This window comes from Capsicum annuum, chromosome 6, assembly GCF_002878395.1.
Source record: "Capsicum annuum cultivar UCD-10X-F1 chromosome 6, UCD10Xv1.1, whole genome shotgun sequence".
NCBI classification, from domain to species: domain Eukaryota; kingdom Viridiplantae; phylum Streptophyta; class Magnoliopsida; order Solanales; family Solanaceae; genus Capsicum; species Capsicum annuum.
The window spans coordinates 110459063-110467421 of NC_061116.1; positions in this window are offsets into that span (position 1 = coordinate 110459063).

The window sequence follows — 8359 nt, forward strand, 5'->3', positions numbered from 1 at the left end:
TAGGGCTCATCTCAAAAGGATTTTCTCTCCTCATGCGGGAATCTCTTTATCTACTAGAATGACAAATCTTTTGGGACAAGATCACTTGCCAAAATGTTAGCAAAATAAACAAACTAGGGGAATAAGTCTTGAGATGTTGCAAAGATCCTCTTATCTGGAAAAGTATCATCTATGTCAACATCACTCTCTCACTTTTGCATTGTCTTATTCTCAAGGTGAGACAATTGGTCATCCACCTGGTTCTCTGTGCCCTTTCTATCTTTCACCTCAAAGTCCAATTCTTGCAGCAAGAGGACCCAATGTATTATCCTTGGTTTAGAATCTTTTTTTTCCATTAGATACCTCAAAGTTGCATGATTTATGTGGACTATGACTTTGGTCCCAATCAAATAACTGCCTAACTTTTCAAAGATAAAAACCAACACAAGTAATTCCTGTTCAATATCTGTATAGGTATTTTGTGTGGGGTTTAAAGCCTTGCTGGCATAATAGATCGGGTGAAGGATTTTCTTGTGTCTTTGGCCTAGGAAAGAAACCAAGGCCACTTTGCTAGCATCACACATAACCTTAAATGGTAAAGGCCAATCATGGGATACAATAATAAGAGCCGAGATAAATCGATCCTTAAGGCACTTAAAGGCCTTGATACATGCGTCATCAAATAAAAATTTCACCTCCTGCTTTAAAAGCTTGCATAGAGTATTAGAAACATTAGAAAAGTCCTTGATGACTTTCTATAGAAGCCATCATTACCCAACAAGCTTCAGATACCTTTAACTGAAACTGGTGGAGGTAATTTTTCAATCACCTCAATCTTTACTATATCCATCTCAATACAATATTTTGATATTTTGTGATGAAGGACAATACCTTATTTTACCATAAAATGACACTTCTCCCAACTCAACACCAGATTGCACTCCTTACATATTTAGAGTACATTAGCTGAATAGTCCAAACTATCATCAATGGAGTGCCCAATGATTAAATAGTCATCCATGAATACTTTTATAGTGTCGTCCACCATGTCACAAAATGTAGACATCATACATAACTAAAAAGTGGTAGGGGCATCACATTATTCGAACATTATCTCTGGATTGATTGACACACATTAAAGATCACCTGCTTATCATTTAGTCTGAATTTTATCTGCCCCAACTCTATATCGACCAGTACCCTACCCGTAGCTAGGAAGGGTCTACCTAAGATAATAGGAACTTCAAAGTCACCTTAAGTCAAGGATCACAAATTCAGTAGTAAATATGAAGGATAAAACCTTTACCAAAACATCACACAAAATATCAACTATTTTTTTCATAGTCTAGTCAGTCATCAACAACCTCATATATGAAGGTTTGGGTGCCCCCAGCCCTAACTCTTTATGCACTACCAATGGCATCAGATTTATGCTGGCTCCCAAGTCACATAATGCTCGTTCAAAGTTGAAGACCTAATATTACATGGAATATAAATTCTTCGGGGTCCTTTTTTTCCTCTACCAAAAATTTTGAAGCAATAGCACAACAATGGTACACATTATCAGCGGGCTCAGAATGCACCACACACTTCTTAGTGACTAAATCCTTTAAGACATAGCATATCCAGGAATTTGCTCAAATGCTTCAAGAATAGGAATGTTAATAGATAGTTCTTTCAACATCGACATAAACTTCTGATACTTCTCTTCCTCTTACTTTTTTTTCAATATTAGAGAAAAAAGATGGGGAGGTTGTGGATGTTCTTCAACAGGGGCTTGGCTAACTTCCCCATTCTTTTATCCTTTTAGATACTTTTATCAATACGTAGTGAATTTTGTGATTACTCACTAATAGTCATAAACTTTTCAGGTTCTGCTTCAGCTGTCTCATCTACATCAACAACATCAGTGCTAGCTTCATCAACAACAGGTATAAAGGATTAATGGTGGCCTTACCACTTTGAGTGGTTATGGCCAAATGGTGACTGTCATTCCTAGGATTATACATTGTATTACTCAGATGGGTGCTTTATTGACATTGTTTCAAAGTTGCTGACATTTTTTCAAATTACTGCTCTAATTGCTTGATCGAAGTAGCATAAAATTCTACTTTCTGGGTCAAACCTGAAATGTATGCCTTAGTATCCTTAAGTAAACTCTCCTGACCCTTTACTTGCTTGGACAACATGGCTCCATCCTTGACATATTGTCATGAATCCCTCATAGAAAATAAGCACTACTCTTGTCTTTGTAATTATCTTTACGTCTCCAGCCACCATTTCTCTCTCTACTTTGATCCCTGTATCTATCCCTATAGTAGTTCCAACCTTGATTCCCTTGCCTAGACTTCCAATTGTCTAAAGAAGAAGATTATTCTTGGGTGTAGAAACTCGAAAACTCTCTATTTAGATATTTGTTTGCTTCATCCACATCAGAAAAATATGATCCTGTGGCCTTACCCTGTGGGCCTACTTAATTCACCTTCTCAGAATTCATCGTTGAGAACTACTTTATGACATGACTCGACCTGAGGTCTTGTAATAATGGGCATCCCATGTTCGGCTAGGACTGGAGACCATCCCTATTAACCAACCCAACCTCCAGCCTTCTACCCTGAGTTAGCCGAATTTTAAAAATATAACAAGATAGCATAGTTGGACTGGGACTAACTTTGGGATACATCTATTCCTAGACCGACCCGACCAAGCGTATCTGCCAAGCTGTGCCAACCAAACCAACTGAGCTAAATTAACACCAAATCAAGTGCCATAAATTAGGCCATAACCAAATGGGTACCAAGAAATAATATAATTAATCCCAAAATGAAATATGATGGAATAGTGAGAAATTATGTTCAATGATGTTATCCCCAATTCCAATGCCAATACTAAGGCTGACACTACTATCGATCCCACCCATACCAACCCATAGCAGTACCATAAAGCCTCTAACCAAAAGATTAATAAAATCTAGTTAGAACATACCCTGAACCATAGGCAAAACCAAAAGCCATAAATATTCCAAAGTATGAAATAACATCTATGTAATGGGGCCTTTCGAATAGATAGAAGCTCACCACTTTAATCCAAAGCTGACCCTAGAGTTTTTGAATGCTAAGACAAAGGAGTAGAACGATTGGTTCCTGCACTGCATGGGATAAAGCCACCCAAAGATAGCTTAGCAGGTGAATCCTTGCATGAACTCAGAATAAGAATAAAATAATGCCATTTATAAAACCAAGTAAAATTATCTGTATGTACACAAACCATAATTTATATACATAACCATGCTGGAAAAAGGAACCGGGTTTAGCACGCCATTTAAATATTTACCTTGGTTGTGAAGCTTTGTTGACCTAAAACCACCAATAGTTATATGGGTTCAGCTCCCCCTGCTAAAAGGGCCCTAGTGTGTCAAATATCACAATTTGAGAAAAGAACCTAGGATGACTAGTACATCCCCCAAAATATAAAGTGTGACAACATACACACGGTCACTAGGGCAAAACCTCATATCGGCAAATATGAGTTTCCAATTTCGATCCTCCCGGGACATTCACCGTCCATGGCCTTGCTACACATACACACACTTTAAGCCCAATTAAACTATTAGCAAACAACCAAACCATTATCCATTTATTATTAACCAAGGCCATTAGTAGTGGTATCGTCATACCGACTATAACTTACAAGTATTGTCCTTAGTCAAACCTTTTTGAGATCAAGGGATTCCCATGTACCTATAGATTATATTATCCAATTAACTTGGGCGATTCCTATGTACCCCACAAGTATGTTTATCAATCCAAACCATTTCAAAACTATTTAAAACATTCATATTATTTAGGGTTCTATTACCAAGTTTAAACCATGCATAAATTCCATTGAAAATCCAATAATATAGTAAAAACATTATTATATGCATTTTATCAAACATATTGGGGATATAGTATTTCCAAAACCGATTACAATTATCAATAACCATTCCCATGCAATCCAATTATCCAAAACCACCATTAAAGAATATAAAATCATAATTAAAGCATAGGCAAACCATAACCAAGCATTTATAAATAAAACCCCCAAATTATATTTGAAAACCCCAATCATACAACATTCAAACTATGCAAACATTGTATAAAACTGGGCCTTTAGTTGTAACTAATAATAAGGGAAGAGAACATGCCTTAAACAAAGATGATGAAAGAGAAAAATCACCAAGACCATCCCCAAACCAATCCTTGAGATGAAACCCTAGCTTTTCCTGACCAAGAACTCTAGAGAGGATTTGAGAGTGTTTTGTAAGTGTTTTAAGAATAGAATAAAAGGTAAAATAACTTCCCAAGTACAATATGAGTCATGGGACCTTATTAAGATAAGTGGGGAAATATCCAAATTGCCCTTACTTAAACTGCATTAAATTTCTGTAATAGGGTATGACTGGCCCTTATGAGTTGTACCTAACCTGCACAAGAGCCACCCACTTTTTATACCCTAGGTCTTCCCACTTAGACCCAATACTATCCAAGGTAATACACACCAAAACCTAAGTCGTATTCAAGTGCATGACTCGTACCTATAAACCATACCCCTGGCAGAATAAAATCCTAAGAGGATTGAACATTGTCCCTCATATGAGTTGACTCGTACCCTAGCTTATGGATCATGGTAATCCACTCGTACTCAAGTCCAACCTGATCCATTAAGCCTAAGGTTAAGTGAATTAACCGAACAACATATATCCACCAATATGACTCGTAACCCATAGTCGTACCCATTCTAGTAACCAAAATCCATCTGACCAACCAACACTGTTTAGCATACAACTGGACCATACCAACCGTACCCCAATGTACAACCCGTACCCATAGTCGTATCATGATAAAAAATCAAAAATCTAGGAAACTTTCTAAGGTTCAAAACCCAGGGTGTTATACTTTGTCAGCAACCCAACCTCCGTCCTTTGTCGAGAAGCCTCTTGCGCAACTATGTTATCAGCAACTCTATGTTCGCTGGAAAACCTAATATCATAATTTCCAACTCTTCTCTCTACCTCCCGAGTATGCCACCCTTAGTTGGTAAAAAATATTTGATCTAATATCTCTGATGCTACTCCTAATAAAGGTGCATGAATGCACAACCAATAATAGTGTCTACCATAGCTTTTAACTGGTATTAAGGGCTTGATAGAATATTTCAACTAAGTTTCTTCCCACAATTCTATGATTTGGCACCATTAGTAACCTTTTTTAAACTAAAACTATCCCTCATACATTGATTCTGAATGCAACTATCAAAAGTTATTTATAGCATTCTTTAATTAAAAAATTCTTGATATAAGGAAAAAACAATCTAAAAACATCCTTTTAAACTCGTTCCAAGTAGTAATGGGCCCATGAGAAATTTCCCGTAATCATAATATTTCTTCACTAGTTAGAGAGAAAGGGAACATCCCAAGTCTCTGCAATTCCTGATCTATCCCATGTATGGTGTATGAAGTGCAAATTTCAATAAAATAAATGAGGTCCATCTTTGCATCATCTGTCAGCAAGCCTACATACACACCTTTTAGCTTTAAAACTATTTCATAGAACTAGTAATGGAGAACTTCACATGCAATGGCAATTTAGGAGGAATGATAGTTCCTGTCTCGGTAGGCTCAACGTATCCTAATTCCTCCTCTGGATCATCGTATTTTGGCAAGTACTAATAATCTGGGATTACTTGATCTCTACATGTTTTACCTTTATATCGGGTTCTATCAAGTTTTGCTCGACCATCTATTCCTTTTCTCTCAAACTCTATCTCCTGATCTATACAATGAGCATTTGTATCCCTCTTTACATAAGAAGCATTTGATTTTACTAATAATTAATCATTTTTCAATCAATCATCTCCTAAACTATACCAGGAGGAGGAGGCATTAAGTCATCTAGATTATCTTGAAGCCCCTCAAGATGAGCTTCACATTTGTGTTCCATCATCCTATGATTTGGCTGTAGAATTCTTTCCATCTTAGTATCAAGTGGGAATAAGGAATTGATTTAAATCCTAATTCTAGGCATACACCAATATATTCCTTAAGATAAATAGAAAAATAAAACCTAAAAACTTTCACAACATCAATCAATAACTTTGTAACTATATTCCCCGACAATAACGTCAAAATTAAATGTTGCCCAAACTATACCCTTCTCAAAGATACAATATAATCACTGTCAAATAGTAGTAACCCAACTAGGTTGGGGTCGATATCATAGGGAATAGGTCAAACTCATCTCTCTAACTTGTTGAAGTATCTTGAAGTACAGGAAAGTAAATTGGTGGTTTGCAGTAATTAGTAAATATAACAAGATTTGAATGCTTTAAGTTATAAACAATAAAAAATGAATGTTTGGCTTGTGTTACCCCTAGTTTTTAACTTCTTAGGTTTATCGTGCTTAATCCTACAATATCACTGCCACTTATGTACAATCTGACAAGCTAGGTCATACCAATTATCTTGTGAACTCATTGGTAAATTTCACCTATTACCTTGTCACTCTCAGGGTGTCGCCTTACTAACCCTTGTCTTTGATCCCAGTTTAACAATCACCTTATGGGTCTTAAATTATTAGTAAAGGTTGATAGCCTTAAATCACTATCATAATCTTTTTTTTGCATTCTTAATATCTCTTGTGAATACAATCTCAAATACAGGTAGGTTCATAGAGTTGGCCAATACTAAGAAATATATTAAACTAAAGAATATCATAATATAAGTATAAATGAAGATCTGAATAACTTCATACATCCCCTTCTTTGTCATTCTATTAGGGTTCCCACAGCCCTAACTAAGGGAATTAGCCACTTATAATTGTGAAACAATCCATGGAATCTGATATAGAAATAATAGACTAAATTCTATAAAAATTAAAGTCGAGAACCTCAAGTCTCAAATTAGCTATGTAACCAAAAATTGAGATCTAATGGATTCCAAGATCAAAAATTAATCTTAAAATAAAAATATATTTGTAAGCATATAAAGAGCATAACCAAATATAAGAGCACCTCAAGGGTATTTATAGTTTCACAAACTAACAAAGAAAACCAAACCAAAAAAATTAGGAAAACTAAATCAGCAATGGTCACGCCTCAGGCTATAAGTTATTTGGATTGATCATGAACCATTATCAGCTCTTACTGCTCTCTCCTTTGCTCAATGATGATAACTTATTTTCACTCCTAAAAAGTAATTAGCTAAAAGTCATTTTCACTCTAGTGAATTTTTTGCTCTCAGTACTTTCTTTCTATTGTCAGAACGACTCATCACTATGAGTTGTTGGCTATCATAATGACTCGTAGGCTTCCCCTATGTCCACTAGTGATTCAACTTGGTTTTCTTTAGGAAGTTTTATAATTTGCTTAGCACAACTAGCACCAAGATGAGTCACTCCCAATGAGTCGTGGTCAGCCTCTACTTTAATCCTTAGACTATTACCATGACTTAGGCTACGAGTTGTATAGTGAGACAACAGCTCATAGTCAAGTTAGTAACTTTAATTTTGTAGAGATTTTGCATATAATTTTATTGTACACCACTACCAACCTAATTAACATGCAATAAACACAAAACATACATTATATCACACCAAAATAGCCTAAGTATTTCCATATTTTTGAAGTTTGAAGCATCAAAAGTGTCATGGAACTATGGCACATCAATACTCTAGTTTTTATACAATATAGTTCTTTTTCTAAGAGAAGTTAGAGAGTTGGAGATACGTGATATTTCCTATGACTATTTCCTATGTTGGTGAATTGAGTATTCATTATCGAGATGGAGTAATAGATTGATCAATTTTTGGCTAAAGTTGCATTTATCCAAGTTTCTAAAGTTTTAACTATTACTATTGTGGTTTGTAGCCTTGGTGATTTCTCGAGCATGCTTTGGTCGTTCATGCCCTCCAGTAGAGTTGGAGTAGTTTGCTTGTGTTTTCAGTCAGTGATTTATCCTCTCTGGTGATATGTGCTCTATTACATTTGGTTTTGGATTTGACATGATTAATTAAGGTTATATTTGATTTGGATAGTAAGGTTGGGTTGGGTATTTGACCTTAGTTCAGACTTATTGGATCAGTTTCAGGCATGACGCATTGGAATGGAGGCTTAGAGGTTATAATAGACTTGAAGTATGGAAGCTTACCCATATGCAGGGTAGTTTTTGATGGTGCGATCAGTAGGTACAACCTTGGTGTTGAGGTATTTGCTTGGAGTTAAAGAGATTAGGTACAGCCTTCATTTTTGGACTTGTCTCGATTGGGATTTCATCTATACGATAGAAAATCCTACTCTTTTCCTACCTACTCGATCTTATTTAGTTCATATGGATTGTGGTTAA